The sequence below is a fragment of the Aphelocoma coerulescens genome, chromosome 7 (genome assembly GCF_041296385.1).
Source record: "Aphelocoma coerulescens isolate FSJ_1873_10779 chromosome 7, UR_Acoe_1.0, whole genome shotgun sequence".
NCBI lineage: Eukaryota > Metazoa > Chordata > Aves > Passeriformes > Corvidae > Aphelocoma > Aphelocoma coerulescens.
Genome location: NC_091021.1, coordinates 39,211,630 through 39,227,080, shown reverse-complemented (window position 1 = coordinate 39,227,080; position 15,451 = coordinate 39,211,630). Strand labels below are relative to the sequence as shown.

Genomic DNA, 15,451 nt, shown 5'->3' with positions numbered 1-15,451 from the left:
GGTTTTATAAGGAATTTAGAGGGAAAGAAATGTTTTCATATGGAATGTGGGTTGTTATTACATTCCTGACTTTGTGACTCTTGGTGCAGTCATTGTTTGGTGCTTTAAAAAACACAAAGGGGTGCCCTGTATGGATGTGAATTTCTTTGTTCCAGGCAAAGCACAGCCAGGATTTCTGGGCCGTGGTGCAGCTGATGGAGATCTCTGGAGTTTGTAATGGTATCATGATAAAAAGAACCACTCAAACAGAAATGTGAAGCTCAGCCAAATCTGCCTCATTTCACTTTGTGCTCCCCCTCACGGGCTGCAGCAGAATTCTACCAGCAAGGCTTCTGCTCCCTTATGGGAAGTAGGAGGGCCCTGGCAGTGTCCGAGGCCAGGCTGGATGGGGCTGGGAGCAGCCTGGGACAGTGGGAGGTGTCCCTGCCCATGGCAGGGGTGGCACTGGATGGGCTTTGAGGTCCCTTCCAACCCAAACCATTCTGGGATTTTAAATCATGCCCAAGACAATTCTTCACCTTCTTTTGAATAAACTGAGCAGGTTAAACTTGTGTCTGCCTCTGTAGCTCTGTCCACTCCAGTCACTCCTGTGGGGCTTCTCAGGACCTTCTTGAAATTTTCAACCTCTTGTTTTGGAATGTGGACACCAAAGGAGGCCGGGCTGGGCCATTGATGGTCTCACGAACACAACACAGGTTGATAAATCCACCTTCCAGTTCCTACTCGCTCTCCACTTTCCTGTCACTGACATAGTGGATAAAGAACTAGAGAGCATGAAAAGTTATTTCTGACCTCTTGCAGTTGTATTAGTGTAAGAGAACAGCACCTTTCATATCAGCGATGTTTGTTGTATTAATGAGGCAAAAATAGCCATTAACAGGCCCTGAGCATGCACTTGAATTTCAATAAGTGCTTTCTGTGCAGAGCCAAGCAGAGATTACACATCAGACTTAGCAGCTACTGGGGATGGCCAATTTTTAAAACACAGACACTTCATTTGGAAGGTATTCTAACGCTAAGATGGAGATCTTAAATTAAATACCCGATCATCTAAACTCATCCAGTGTTTGATTTTTAGGTCTTACTGCTTCATCCAAGCTCAAGATGAAAAGACAGGCGTTAAAATGTATAAATATGCTCAGTTCCTCAGCCAGCTCTAATTGCCTAATGCCCTTCCACACGTTACTTAAAATGGATCACGACTTAAGAAGACTTATGTACATTCCATGGATAAAATTTATTGATTTCCTGCTCGTCTCTCATGGCAGAGGAGAGCACAAAGACAGCGGTGTGTCTCATACAGCAATTTCAGTCCTCCCCAGCAGCGCAGTTTAGCCAGAGCACAACCTCCTCGATCTGTGCAACACATCAAATCCTGAAAAACACACATTGCCTGTGCTCCGCAGGGTGGGAAAACAGCAGGGCCCCCCCGGGGCAGGCAGGCAGTGAACGGCACACAGCAGCTCCAGTGGCTGCTGCAGATGGATCCTGCGAGCCCCGATCCTGCCCCGTTCCCTTCCCGGCTCTGCTGGAGCTTATCCCCGCACCCAGTGCCTGCTGCGGGGCCCGCCCAGCCGCACCCCGGGCTTTGGGGGGTGTTGTGGTGCCTGCAGCGCTGCTGCCTCTGCCTGGGGCCGGGCTGGGGGTCTTGGGTGCCGCTCACAGCCGGGGCCCTCCGGGGGCTGCGAACAGCGCCCACAAAGGCCCTGGTGATGATGGAGCTGCAGTCAGCGCAGGGACACCGCTGTGCCCCCGCGCCCTGCCCGCGGAGCTTTCCCTTCCATGCACTCAGGGTGCTCTCCATCCATCCCTGAACTGGTGGGCCGGGATGAATGGAGCCTCCTGGGGAGCTCTGCCCACACCCCTGCCCTCAGGTGCCAGCAGCTACAGCCCAAACCGGGCTCTGCCGCCTTCCCTCGGCTCAGATTAGGATAAGATTAAGGACTCTGTTTGTGCCAGGGTTTTGGAAATATTGGATGTCTACTTCAGGGCTTTTTCAGCACTCCAGAACATCTATTTCATGGTGAGTTTTGCCTCCTTGCCATGCTCTCAGCCTCTTATCTTCCAAAATAAAGAAATCTATGCGTCTCAAGTTAAACATTCGGTCAATAGGAGTTTCAAGGTATGGGTTTATGTGTATGTATCAATCTTTCCATGCATATTTGGTTTTGAACGATATTTTTAACAAGAAAATACATAGGGAGGTATTTTTACACCTTTAGAAAAATACATAGAGATGTTATTTTATTTTATTAATTAAATTAATAACTAATTCTGTATTAAACTGGAGTTATGCAAAAATATGTAGGCTCACACTCCAGAGGTAAATCTGTTATGGGCAGACTTAGAATCATAAAATCCCAGAATGGTTTGGGTTGGAAGGGACTTTAAATCCCATCCAGTCCCACTCCTGCCATGGCAGGGACAGCTTCCGCCATCCCAGGCTGCTCCAAGCCCCATCCAACCTCGCCTGGGACACTTCCAGGGAGGAATTCCTTCCCAATATCCCATCTAACCCTACTCTGTTTCAATGTGAAGTCATTGCCCCTCTTCCTGTCCCTCCCGGCCCTTTAAATCTTCTCTCTCCATCTTTCTTGTCAGCCCCTTCAGGTACTGGAAGGCCACAGATAGAATTTATACCATTAGAATTTGATGCCAAATTGAATACGAAATTTTAAATTAAGCAACAACAACAACAAAAGTGCAAAACTTTCGGAAAGTTTCAGAAAAAAAACCAACCCCCAACACCTGACTTGCATTTCCCAGACCATCTGTATGAAAATCCTTTTGATTCCCTTCTCTCAGGCTCTGTGTGCAGGCGTTGTGTGACTGTAATTGTGCTGCTGGGGGTGTGGGAGGTGGGAGTCAGGTGGGCACAGCGAGGGGAGATTGATGGAGCTGTGTTGGGCTAATACAGAGCAAGAGATGCTAAAGGCTTGTGACGCTCACATTTGCCTGTTCTATTACTGTGCTCTAAATGTTGTTTCCTTGGTGGCTCCTGAACTGATATTTCACTCATCTCAACTGGCTTTATTAAAAAAAATGATTAAAGCCCCCCCCAAGAAAAATGAAAACAGAAGAACAAAATAATCTCACCCTCATTTTCCATGAAGGAATTTTGGAGGCTCCCAGGCCGTTGTTTTTCATCTCAGATTAGAGGGGGCTGTGCTCATTCAGAAAATCTCCTCTGCATACAGGGGGCTGATGCTGCTGAGCTGGTGGGGACAGGGGAGATGGAGAAAGGCTCTGCAAACCAAGTGCTGAGGTGCCTTTAATGGGGCAGGAATGGGTGATTGTCCCTCAGCTTCCTGGGGACGAGATCGGGTTAAAAACCCCAACATTTGAAAATAGATGGTAAAGGTAAGGAGGTGGTTTTGGATGTGAGGTAAATACAGGATTCGATCAGTGTATGGGGGGGTATAACAAGGTCAGTCTGTCAATAGATCAATAGATCAATAGATCAGAGATTAGGGCAGGTTTGGGATGGAGGACACCTTAAAGCCCATCCAGTGCCACCCCTGCCATGGGCAGGGACACCTCCCACTGTCCCAGGCTGCTCCAGCTCCAATGTCCAGCCTGGCCTTGGGCACTGCCAGGGATCCAGGGGCAGCCACAGCTGCTCTGGCAATTCCAGCCCAGCCCCTCCCCACCCTCCCAGCCAGCAATTCCCAATTCCCAATCTCCCATCCATCCCTGCCCTCTGGCACTGGGAAGCCATTCCCTGTGTCCTGTCCCTCCATCCCTTGTCCCCAGTCCCTCTCCAGCTCTCCTGGAGCCCCTTTAGGCCCTGCAAGGGGCTCGGAGCTCTCCCTGTGTCCTTCCCTTCTCCAGGGGAACATTCCCAGCTCTCCCAGCCTGGCTACAGAGCTGAGGAGCTCCAGCAGTTCTGTGAAACATTCAAGTCCTATTTTCTTTTAATTTTTTCCTTCTCCCTATTACATGGGGATGTCCTGCCCTGTCTTGTGACAGGGCCCAGCTGAAGACGTGAGGAACGCTCATTTTGGATTCCTGCTCCTGTTCACTCTGAATTGCAGCCACTGCAGGAATTGTCACAGACCTGTGTCAGAGCAGCCCAGCCTCACCTGTGTGTTTATAGTGGGTGTCCCTAAAAACCCAACAGGAAGAGCCTGTATCAGCCCCAGGATTCAGAGATCAGGAAGAAACTACAAAGTTCCTCCCAGGGAAAGGTGTCTTTTAGGACAATGTGACTTTTAGTTTAGACAGAAAGAATTTGGAATTTCTTGTCAGGTTGATGTTGAGAATTCGGCTGATTTTCTCTTGAAAAAATGGGTATTTCTGTGCACCTGGGCACAAATATTCTGTGTATTTGGCCTGGATTTCTTCTGTTTGGGCTTTTGATTTCGATTTTTTTTTGCTTATTTCTTCATTTTTATTTTTTTAAGGGGTCATCCTTTTACTCTCCTTTATACCAAACACATTTTTATTGCAAAAGATTTTGTGGCCCACAGTTTCTCATTTTGCAACACACCCCATCTTCTTCTCATATTTTCGTTGGAGGGAGATTCCCAGGGCTGAGCAGTGGCAAAGCTTCTCTGTTTCCCCAGAACGTGGAGAGCTTTAACCTCCCTCCCCGCAGGTTCTCCATTCCCGCTGCAGGCCGGCGTTTCCCCCTCGTTTCTGGCGTTGGGCTCACAGGAACACTTTCAAAATTCCTCAGTAGCTCTGCACTGGAAACCTCCGTGCCCTTGCTCCGGCTGGGGTTTGATGAGCGCTGCTGGCACTTATTACAGATTAAAATCACATTCAAAGTCCCCTCGTTCTGAGCTTTTCCCTAATCCAGGCAGAATCAGCCCCGCTCATCTGCTCCGCACCCCCTCCCCTTCCCGAGCTTTTTGCCACCTGGGTGGAACTCCTGCTATCTGATTTTTTCTGTGCTGCTGCCATTAGAGGGAAATGATTTTTCTTCAGTTTGCTCAAAGCCAGATTTAAAGGCAGGTCCCCGAGGCAGCAGGAAAGTCGATCCCCTAAGCTACTCCCTCATTGTTTGCTTTTTTACATGTAATATCCCATTTCTGAGCTGGGCTGTAATTTAAAATACAGCACACGCTACGTAAATACATCCCTTAGAAATGGGTTAATATGACATTTAATGGAAATTAACTGCTTTTATTGTGGTGTTTTGTTGCACCACCATGTGAAAAATGGATAAATCCACTTTATATACACAGAAATATTGCCCAGGCTTTGCTTTTTCGCCACTTTATTGACTTTAAATGGATGTAGCTGCACTTATGCTGCTGAGGTCATTTAAAATATATCCAAATATATGTAATTTTAACACAGCAGTCCACCTAAGAATTCCACCTGCATCTCTCCCCCATTAGTTACGTACTTATAGCACTGGAAAATGCAGAGATCCGTGGGGAAATTCCAGATAAACCCTTGTATTTATTGCAGGGCTGGAGCAGCAAAGGGTTACTTGAGCCCAGGCATTGTAAGTACAAGCAACAGGACTCCATTGGCTTTAATTTGTCCATGTCTTTCATTTGATACTCCCAGTATTAATAGCTTTGCAAGGAAATTCTGCAGTCATTAATCATAATAATTAATCAGATCCAATTATATTGCATATAAATGCGAACAAATTGCTGAAAAAATAATGATCTATCACCAACATGTCACGAGGAAAAAGAGACTAAAATAGTAATTAAAAGCAGGGATTTAGTTGTGTGCAAGTACTCTGTGCCTGATTTTAGCAGTGTGATGATCTGATGATGTAATTAGTGGGAAGAAAGTCAAGCAGGCTTTTGCAGCAGACCCCTTAATGACTGTGCAATGCAGGAAAAAATATCCTTGCATTGCTGAATGCTTTTATATTTACTGTTAAACCCTTGCTGGTTTACAGGGATGGCTGGAAAAATATGGCTTCTGGCATTTTCCACCCAGCTTGCCTTGAGATGCTTCAGAAATATTCAGAATTCCCCCCAAAACTGGGGTGGGGCAGCAGTGCTTACCCCTGCACAAAGGGTGTGATCCGGGTGTAAACCTACTCATTCTGGTAAATCTAGGAAATCTACTCATTCTGGTAGATTCAAATCTGGGTGTAGCAGATTTAAACCCATGCCTAGATTTAAACCCATTACTAGTAGCATTAAATCCGGGTGCAGATCTGCTAATTCTGATTTACTAAAGCTGCTTCTGTGGAAATGACTCTGTAAAGGGCCCCCCATTTTCCTGTCACTGCCAGGTGCTGGATAACCAATTTCTGCTCAAAGCAGCCACGTGTTTATGTTTCATTTCCTCAGACCGCCCTTGGTGTGGCACAGGACGCCCCATGGCAGTGCCCGCCCTTGGCCCCCTCTCCCACACCCACCCCTCCTCTCCCCCAGAGGCAGATTTTGGGTGCCCCTGCCATGCACACCCTGCTCAGCACACACTGAGCGAGCACTAAACCAGTGTTTTTAGGAACAGCACCCCCAAGTCTTTAAACTCTTGTGCCCTGCTCCAGTGGATTACACTTGAAACAGTGACTGAAGATTGATGAGCAGGTTTATGACAGATTTTCTACTTGAAAATAAATGTGAAGTTCATCATAGTTTTCAATACTAAGCACTGCACTTTCCTGCCTTTGATCTGGGTGTTGTGACTACTACAAAGAAATAAAACCTTATCTTACCTTTTCCAGCATCTACTGCAGAAGACCTCAATAATGCATAAGAACATCTGGAAGTGCGGTAATTTTGGCTATCAGAGATAAGAATTGACACAAAACAGGTAAACCCTACAAAGTCATCATGTTGAAATGAGCTGATTAAGGTCTGGGAACATAAAACATCATGTAGAATGTTTTCATGCTTGCTCCATCTTCCCGTTTTATATATATTTCTATATAAAAGAAGGAATGCCAATTATTTCATCTTTTTTCCGGTGTGTTTAATAGGTTGATTAGCTGGGAGCTATATTATATTTTTATATAAAGAGACAGGAGTGACTGCAAATCTATTGCCATCTTTTTCTGTTTAGAGTTAACTGTGAGTTCATAGAAAATACATGGGCATAGTAAACAGGGGTTTGAAATGACAATTTTTTACTGGTTGCAAGTGCTAATTGCTAGTTTCTCAAGGGTATAGAATTAATCACCTGCTAGATTTACAGTCTCTAGGTTGAGACCTGAGGATGGAGGCAATAAGAAAAGCTCTTGAGGGACATATCATATGGTGAGTCTAAATATCAGTCTCTATGCATATGTAAATTGGCAACAAAGTTTTTTCAAAGCTCAAGTATGCTAATTTCAAACAGGCAAGACTAAAGCTCGCTTTTAGCAGCTGTTTAACGTCTGCCTGTGGGTGGTAGAGAGAGCTTAAAATACAAGCAAACAGTGGTGCATAAGTAATTAAGCAACATTTTGCTGGGCATAAATAATTCTGTTTATATTGCTCTTTGAAGAGTATGGAATACAAAATAACAGCTCGAGTGCACCTTTGGTCACCAGAGGTTGGCTGTGCCTCCTCTTTACCTTTGCGCTGCTTCCACCTTTTCCAGGCAGGAATTAAAGGGGGGTCGGGGCTGCTCCTGTCATTTGTGTGTCAGAGAACTTCACTCTGCATTGCAGCAAAACAAAACAGACGCTGGAAGGTTTTTAACGTGGTGTATTTGCAGCTCAGATAATTCCCCTTCCTTTCCCCCTCAAATATTTCCCCTTCCCTTTTCCCTCAAATATTTCTCTTTCCCTTTTCCCTCAAATAATTCCCTTTTCCCTCAAATATTTCCCCTTCCCTTTTCCCTCAAATAATCCCCTTCTCTTCAGCTTCCCAGCCTGAACCTCCCCAGTGCTGCAGAGTGGGTCTGGGTTTTTAAAGCAGATTTATCTCTTTGGAGAGCTCTGCACTTTCACCACATCAAAGTTGATAAAATTATGCCGCATGTGCTATTTTGCTAAATTGTAAAAATTAGTGAGTCAACTCGACTATTTTCAAGGTCATAAGGCTGTTGATAATCCATAAAACAAAACAGCCTGACTTTTGCAGTTGTTATCACTTAAATTATTGCATGCATTAAAATAATAAGATGGTTGCCTTTATGGGATTCTCCTAAACCCGGGAGTCACTGAAGTGACTGAGCACAAAACGCTTGTGTAATTTTGATGGCTGCTCTGAACTGCCAGAATTGACTAAAAGCTGGAAAAACTAAAACAGAGAGATTTAAAAAATATCTCATTTGACTCAGTAAAGACCTTGAAATTAATCACAAGGAAGATGAAAGATGTAACATGATTTGGGAACATCTAGTCTGGAAAAAAGGATTATAAGTACTGGCTGTGATAAGAGTCAGGATTTTAGAACTCGGGTTTGATTAAATGCTGATGGTTTAAAGAATTAGGAGTTAAAAGAAGAGGTGGTTTGTGCAGGAAACCCTCTGTGCTGCTGTGCTGGGTGCTGCAGCGAGGGCTGGCACCAATATTCCTGCTGGTTTGGTGGCACTGCTGTTCCCAGCTCGTGGTGCTGGAGAAGGCAGCAGGAACGGAGAGGGGAGAGAGCCTTGTGCAGCAGAAATGCCGAGGGCACAGGGGGCTGCGTTTGGAAATGGGGGCTCTGGGTGCCCAGGAGCTCTGGGGAAATCGGGCAGGAAGCTGGAACAGCTCCTCTGTTTATGGCATTTTCCCGTTTCCTTGGAAGTTTGGATTTGTGGATGGCCTGGGCAGGTCCTGGCTGCAGTGCCGTGGAGCCCCCTCAGCACTCCCAGCCCTCCTCATCACCTTTCTTTTGGAACATCTGCACGCTGTGGGCTCCCAGGCTCTCAGCCTTTTCTTCCCATTCTCTCCAATCTCCTTACCTTTTTCTCCGAGTTTAATTATTCATTCCCTAATTTGCTGCCTCTCCCTGCACACTCCCCTGGCAATTTGTCACCGTGGCTCAGCAGCGGTGCCGGGGCCGAGGTGCCAGCGCTGAGACTGAGGGGGACATGTTCCCAGAGCCACCAGCACAGCCCAGTGAAACCCAGCCTGGCCAGGCCTGGCTTAGGAATGTCACCTCACTGGCTCCAAATCCCAAACAAGAAGTGACCTGTGGAATTTGGGGAGTCTGCCTCAGTTTCTGCTTCTCCCTGGTTCAGCACAGGCCCTGGCACAGGGTGCCCAGAGCAGCTGGGGCTGCCCCTCGATCCCTGGAAATGTCCAAGGCCAGGTTGGACATTGGGGCATGGAGCAACCTGGGATAGTGGGAGGTGTCCCTGCCATGGCAGGGGTGGCACTGGATGAGTTTTAGGTCCCTTCCAACCCAAACCAGTCTGGAATTCAGTGACCCCATCAAATGAGCTTAAAGATTGGGTCTGGTTACGGGACCAGTGGTGCTGGAGGAGTTGATGGCCTGGAAATGCAGCTCCACTAATTAATTAATTATTCCAGGTCACTTTGAGGTGACCCCACAGGGAGGTGGCAGCCGGACACTCTGGGTGTGGGCAGGAGAGAGCCCCAGGAATGGGCAGTATCCTCTGAGGAAATGGAATGGGGCAGCACAGGAAAACACAGGAGTTGGATGGTCCTCGAGACCTCACTGAGCAGAGTTTGGTCATTCCAGTTTCATGGTATTCCATGTTAAACCTGGAATTGTGCGTGGAGAGCTCTGGCAGTTGAAAATGGAGGTTTTGCTAAATGGCTCTCATGGTGCTCGGGCTGTGCCAGGACAAGGTTATTTAAAGCTGTGCACATTCTAAAAGAATATTATGTTAAAGGTCCTTTCACCTGAAAATCTCCCTTCTCCTTTCTCTCCTCCCATTTTTAAATGCCCTCTTTAATTCCTGAATGAGCCCCTCTGTTTGCTGTTGTGATTACAGTTACCATTTTCTATCCCTTTGGCTGAGCTCTCTTCCTGCCTATAAAATGTGACTTCTTCAGACTCGTTTTGTTCTCTGGGCCTCCTCCCTTTCCCTCTTCGGGGCAGTGGCTCTGCCTCTGCTGTTGGAGGGAGCCAGTTTGGGGTCAGCTGCAGGAAAGCAGAGGCTTGCACCGAGGACAGGCTTAGGAAATTCAGAAATTAAGACATTTTGGGGGTTTGTGGTGATTTGTTCACAGGGAGAGGTGACAAATATGTTCACATTTATTTTTTCTCTTAATAAAGAGCTGGTTGTGACTTTCAGTCTCCCCCCCAATATCTGAGGGGAGTTGGCCTCTTACCTGGCTTAGTCAGAAACCTGTGCTCACCTGGGAAAGAGGCATTTCTCCATCTCTTGAAGGATTTTCCTGCTTAATCCATGGAATTTGTACTGAATGCATTTTCCAGTTAGCAGTAAGAACCAAACTAACATGAAAATAAAGAAGAGAAAAATACCATTTCTAGCCAAGTGGCTGGCTACTGGAACAGGAAGATCCTTGCAGGAATATGGAATATAATCCCATTTCTTGCCAGATTTGTGCTCTGGGTTTTCACTTTTGCAGCAGCTGGGAGATACCAGGAAACTTTGAGGGATGCTGTAAAATCCAGTGGTATGGGGGAGCTTTTACTGGGAAATCCCAGCTTTGGTTCCTGCCCATTTGGGAACCTTTCCTTGCAAGGCACATCACCACCCTCAGGCTCTGCTTCCCCACATGTCCACGTGGACTCCTTCAGGCTCAGGGGGGTTTTTATCCATGGGAGAGGGGAGAATCTGAGCCCCAGCTTTTCTCCCAGTGAGAGGCTCATCCGTTATTTAGGACAACAGTGCAGCTGTGGAATACTATATTTTAATAGTATATCTGGAGAACAACATCCTGTATTGATTTTTCATTTTGGTTTGTTTTTCCTCAGGGCTTTTTTATTGGTATGATTATGTGAGTTTGCTCCCACCTGCTACCAAGCACTCGCTTTCATCTTATGGGCACTCATTTGCATAAAACCTAAAAGCAAGGGATAATAACAAATATTTGGCTATTTCATGAATTTCAAAATTGTTTTCATTATCAGGGAGAAATACTTCTGCAGGGCCTTTATTTCCTACTGAATTTTTGACTGCTGGCCTTAAAGGAAAATAAAAAAAGGGAATTTCCTATCTCTTTTCTTTTAGTAGTATTTTGCATTTGCTTGAGCATAAACGTTTTACAGTAAAAACAATCTGATGAAAAGAGAATGACCTGCTCCCAGTGCTGTCAGCTTCCCAGTAATATTATGGGATTAAAAAAAATCATCCAGGAAGCCACGGGTCCAGGTAGTTTGTGCCAATCCAGGGAAGATTCCTTCCGGCTCCGAGACACTTGCACATTATATTAAAAAAATAAAACCCAACCCTCTTCAGCTGTCAGGCTGCTGTGGCAGAATTTAGTTCTGTTCTCAAGAGCTTCCCTGTCCCATGAGTGCAAAGACAATAGTGCACTATATAGAGAGCCAATAAATCAATTAGCTGTAACAGCCAGCGTTCAGGAAATGCATTTATTCTCTTCAATGAAAACACAGTTTTTACTTGTAGCCATACTTCATACTGTTAAGGTCAATTTTTCATGTGGAAATTAAATCCAGTGGATGAAAAACTGCTTGTATATTCCATAAAGCAGGGAAGAAGTGTTCTCACTGATGTGGGATCACAAGTTTGTTTTATTTGTAATTATCCTTCTGCAGAGTAATTGAGATTCCAAACAGTGGCTTAATGGCTCGGCGCCCTCAAATTACCACTGCCTGTAACTTTACCTTTCCAAAAATAAGTGAGCTTTTCAATTGCAACACAACTGCTAAAGCCTGGGTCATTTTAGAACAATTAATTGAGAGAGGTGATTAATAGCTTAATAATGGGCTGCTCTGCGAGTGCCGGGAAGGCGTGGAAAGGGAATATGCAATTTTGTGTCCCTAAAGCAGCTCCTAATTGAAATCCCCGTGGCTCGCCTTCCCTGCCTGCCCCAGACTCTGCCTCCGAGCCCCTGCTTTGATGCCACCCGGGGGGACCATAAATCCCAGCTCTCATGGGCCCTCCTGGGTGCGGGGTCCAGGGCCAGGGAATGCCAGAGAGGTTTCAGCGCACGGGGCACCGGGAATGCCACGGTGTTTGGGCAGGGGAGAGAGACATCGGTCCTGTCGGACAGGATGAAAGCAACGCCCAGGGCAGCCAGCCTGGAGCAGGGGAGTCGGGATTTCCACTCCCTCCCTCCCTCCAGTGCTCCGGAGATGTCCGACACCCCTGCCCCTGGCTCTGAGGGGAGTCACCAGCTGCTCCCAGGGGAGGAAGGGAGATGGAGAACTGCGAATGTGGAAGAAGCAGAGCAAGTTTAGCAGTGGTCTTGTATTCTTTACATGGGAGCCACCAGCTCTGGGTTGCCAACAGAAATAATCAATAAACAAACCAAAAAACTGACAAAAACCCAAACAAGCCCCAGGCCTTAGGGGGGAAAGACAATTTGAAGCAGAACCACTCAAGATTATGCTGCCCAGGAATCCCAATGAGACAGGGAGATACAAGGTCAGGGTTTGGATGGATGGATGGATGTCCAGGTGCTCCAGAATTTCAGTCATTCAGGTTGGGAAAGACCTCCAGGATCACCAAGTCTGACCTTTGAGCAGATCTGCCGCTGCTGAGGGTGCTGGGTTTGGGATTTCCTCACTCTGGAGATACGAAGTGAGCAGAACTGCAGCTTGAGTGAGGTCATCTCCTAGGAACTGTGGAAATCAGAATTCACCTGCCTGTTTTCAATAGTTCTGCCCAGGCTGGCATCTGCTGCTGTGTTTGATCTTTCTGAGACAGAGGGCTCCGAGTCTGGACGATGCAAAACTCTCCTTATTTAAGGGAACACAGTCATGCGGTGTCCAGAGGGCAAAACATTCCTTCCAGCCTTTGTCCTCCAGTTTCTGATCCTTTGTGTGCCTCATGTTCACAGATCTCTGCTTCTCACACAAGTTTCTCCTGACTTGCTGCTGCCTGTGCTGGTTTTGGGCAGAACACCACAGCCCCCTCCAGGGGTCCCTCCCAGCTCTGGGCCCTGCTTTGATGGTGATGAAAACCCAGCACAAGGAGAGGAGCAGCAGGGAAAACAAAACGAGTCCCTTTGTCTGCAGGGCAGAGTGGGAAAGGGTCTGGTCCTGCTCCACCTGCAGAGCAGCCAGACCTGAGTCTGTGCTGGTCACCTCAGAATGATCAGCTCCAGTGAAATATTCCTTAGGCTGGGTATGAGTTTAAACAAACTGCAGTTTAAAACCAGCTAATGAATTCATTTACATTAATTAATGCATCCTCAGCAATAGTAATTAGCTGGAATTGTCATTTGGCTGGAGTACAGGTAGGACTCACTCGGAGCGTGGCTGTTCCTCGGGTATTTCTGCATTTTCCACAGCACAGCAATATGTGAAGGCACTGTTGAACAGCAGCGACTTCTGGGGAGATCTGCAATTGGAGATGGGTGAAAAGATTCCCAAAACTGTCATGAAAACTGATTTCTGCTGCCTTGCCGAGGTAGGGGGGAAACGTTCCCCCCCCAGCTGGGGAACTGGTCTGGGCTGGTGCTCCAGCTTAAAAGGACAAAGCCTGCATTGGGCACAAGTTTAATTTGGGCCAGGCTTAAGAGAGCTCCAGTGGCAGAGCACAGTGAGACAACCCAGGCTGGGAGTCCCAGTGGGAATGGCAGAACTTGTTCAGGAAGAAAAGTAAGCTTGGAATTCTGGAGCTTTGGGAGTCCTACTGGCCCTGCACTGGGAAATTGGGTGGGAAGGGATTCGTAAATTGTTTTGCAGTTGTTGACCTCCCGCTGAGTTTCCTCAGACTTGGGTCAATAATGGACACATTTATTCTCTCCTTTTAGTCAGAGAACTCCATCAGAGAGAGAGAATGGAGGTAAACAGAGCAGGGCTCTGAAAAGGGAGCAGAAAATAAGATTTTTATTGTAGCATTTGCATAATAGTCATCTTACAAAATTGCCTGGGAATAATGGGAGGAGGAGATGGGGATGAATAGGTTGAGGAGAAGGAAAGTCAATTTTTAGTGGTGTTAGAAGTGATAATGTTCTCTCCTCCCTTAGATACAAGAGGGAAGTGTGGCAAGGCTCCGTGGAAGGGACTGCCAGCCCTGGGACTGCAGCCGGGAGGGACCTGCCCGACAGTGCCAGCCACTGCCAACACTGCCCACATCACGGGTCAGGGGCTCCAAAAACCCCTGGGGCTCGGGGCTTGCCTGGGAGGTGTCAGAGAGCTCCAGGGACGGAGCTGTACCTCCTCTCCTGATGTCCATCCTGCCCTCCCCTGGCCCAGCCTGAGGCCGTTCCCTCTCTCCTGTCCCTGTTCCCTGGGAGCAGAGCCCGACCCCCCCGGCTGCCCCCTCCTGTCAGGGACTTGTGCAGAGCCACAAGGTCCCCCCTGAGCCTCCTTTGCTCTGTTTTTTTTTTAACTGTAATTCCACTTTTAAAAATTTCATAATTGTGATGACTATTACTGATTAATTGCCTGCTGACCTCCAGGTAGGACTCCCTGTCCAGTTCCAAACCTCAGCTGATTTCCTCATTCTCGGCCTTTGGTCATTGCTTGCCCATGGTCAGAGTACTTTATTTAGTTTAAAAATTTGGGATTAAATACAGCCATAATGAGTACCCACAGTTAAACTGATAGAAACACCCCTGTTTACTTGGTGCTAATTTTTGGAGGACATTTTGGGGTTTGGAAAGAATTTAAATTCATGCTTGAAATGTATTGATTAGTGCGACTTAATTTTTCTTGAGCTCTCTCTGATAGTGCTGTAAATATTTTCATTTGTTACGCATAACAAAATACACATTAATCTGTCAGAATATAAATGGCTTTCTGCTGGCCACTATGGCTTGAGGGATTTATTCCAAGTTCCTGGTGCTGCTGTTTGCCCCCAGGATATATAATGTATATTTTAAGGGAATGTGGATTACTGTAAGACACTTATATTATTTGTGTGATTAATATTAGTGTTACAATGAATGAGGTCCCGTGGTCTTACTTTGCTCTTAGAGTGACTTAATCATTTCTCACCACGGTGAAGTCATCTTAATAAAACATTCCATCCAGTAGTTTGTTTTTGCCTCAGATGTGACAAATGCGGCTGTGGCAGGACGTGAATTCTCTGTTATTAAATATACAGTATCATGAATTTAATTTCCTGTACGACACGTCCATGATGTCCTCGCGGAGCAGGGGCAGACCTGAATTCCAGCCCGTTTCTCCCGGCCCGGGCGGGACTGCAGGAGGACCACGGTGACATGGGGGGTTTTAAAGTTCACTCCTCGGCACAGCTGAAGTCGTGGATGTGGAATTTCGCACGCCGGAAAAGGTCAGGCCTGTGGAGGGGTAGTTAAACTTTCATGGGTGTAATTTGCCAGGGACGTGCGGGAGCCCGGAGCTCGGCATCCCGCTGGCACCGGTCCTGTGTCCCGGCATGGCAGCGCCGCCTTCCCTGCTCCCAGCCTGGGGTCCCGCTGTGCCAGGGCCCCTCCGCGCTGGGCACCCGTCCCCCTTCTGCCAGAGCCCAAATTATCCAGTGAGACCCTCGGTGGGAAGATGGAGCCCGACCCTTCCCCTCCTGC

The 15,451-nt window shown here is 47.0% G+C and overlaps 1 long non-coding RNA gene across 1 annotated transcript in view; it reads left to right on the top strand.

Moving 5' to 3' along the window:
- LOC138113416 (uncharacterized) overlaps positions 1–14,938 on the top strand; it is a 43,424-nt gene extending 28,486 nt beyond the window's left edge. Inside the window, exons 2-3 of the long non-coding RNA XR_011152156.1 lie at positions 6,647–6,735; positions 13,928–14,938. This is a non-coding gene — a long non-coding RNA (uncharacterized lncRNA). The remainder of the gene's footprint in view (positions 1–6,646; positions 6,736–13,927) is intronic.
- Positions 14,939–15,451: the final 513 nt, after the last annotated feature.